Source organism: Trichechus manatus, unplaced genomic scaffold, assembly GCF_000243295.1.
Source record: "Trichechus manatus latirostris isolate Lorelei unplaced genomic scaffold, TriManLat1.0 scaffold00120, whole genome shotgun sequence".
NCBI lineage: Eukaryota > Metazoa > Chordata > Mammalia > Sirenia > Trichechidae > Trichechus > Trichechus manatus.
Window position 1 is genome coordinate 4,205,094 of NW_004444056.1, and position 1,493 is coordinate 4,206,586.

Here is a 1,493-nt window from a genome sequence, read left to right on the forward strand (position 1 = left end):
TGTTACTTCCTTCCTGTCTACATAGCAGGTACTGTGGGAACAAAATTATTCTTTTTTCTTTGTAATATAAATTCATAATTTCAGCCCTTAAAGAAAAATCAGTACCAGAATGGTGTCACTGTATTGATTCTTAAGGTTTTTTCTTTTTGAAAAATTTCAATAATCAGATACTCTTTATCTGGAAATTGCAAGATTTATATTATTTCTCCTTTGGATGACTCTTTAAGACCCTACATAGCCAACACATGGAGCCTCCAAGTGTACAGGCTGAGAGAGAAATCATGGTAGCTGAATAAGTCTGAATCATCACATCTTGTCATTCCTCCAATGCTCTGAGATTGGGTGGAAGATCTCTGTGTCCTGCGACACAGGAACAGAGATGATTTTTATCAGTGGTCAATGAGACCCTAGCCTCTAAGAGCAGCATGAGCCACCTCCCCTTCTAACTGGTTTCTCCAGATGTTTTTTAGGCAATCAGCCAACTTCCTGCCCAAGATAAGAAAAAGAAGAGGATGGTGTCTGCAGACCACAAAACCAGTTAAGACCAAATCTGGCCCACTTGACATGTGCAGAACCATCAACCCTGTCCTCTGGGTGACCCCAGAACTTTTCTTCCCGCCAGATGAAACCAAACTTTAGCGGCCCAACATGGGGGGAAGACTTTCAGAAGCGAGGGGTCAGAGTCTAAGATATGGTTTGAGAGACCTCCTTTTGGACTGAGCAAGTGCAGACGATGGAACCACCCCAGGAAAGTCTTTTTCTGGCCAGACCAGTCAACGACCTTGCTCCTTTCCCCAGGACCCTTCCCCTAATAAATACTGTTTCCGCCATTGTTCAGGGCACCATCTTGGTGACGCAAGTTCCGGTGTGCTCCTTTGCTTGGCCAACCAAATCTTCTTCTTTCACTTCTGTCCGTTTTGTGTCCCTATGGCCGTGCAGAGCAGACCTGGAACAGTCTGGTTACAGTCAATGCCTGCCATAGACTTTTCCACAGGGATGCTCAGAGAACCCGGTCCAAAGGACTTTTAGCCACGTCCTTCATGGCAAATCTTAATAAATTTCATATGGGCTAATGTAATCACATGCTTCCAGGGCCGAAGATTTTCATGCAGTAGAAAAAGATTGCAGAATTAGGACACGATAGTTTCTTCACAGTGCAGTGTTTAAATCATTGGCCTTGAGGACCTCATTGAAATCAAATGGCCCTAAATCCATAAGTGTGCATCATGGGAAAAAACTGATGGACTAACTGACAAGCAGAAGAATCAAGGAGCAAGCCTGCTTTTCTTTAGTGCCTAGATGCAATGATTTGCCCCACCATCGCTGTAACAGCAAGGACTGGATTGAAAATCATTTAAGATTGCTCCATGATAGAAGCTCAAGTCCTAAGAACAGTTGCCAAATTTTACTTTTATCAATCATCACGAGTAGCTTTAAAAAATATTAGGGTGATTTTTCTTGAATCTCTTTAACTTCATTATCTAAGCTAAGAC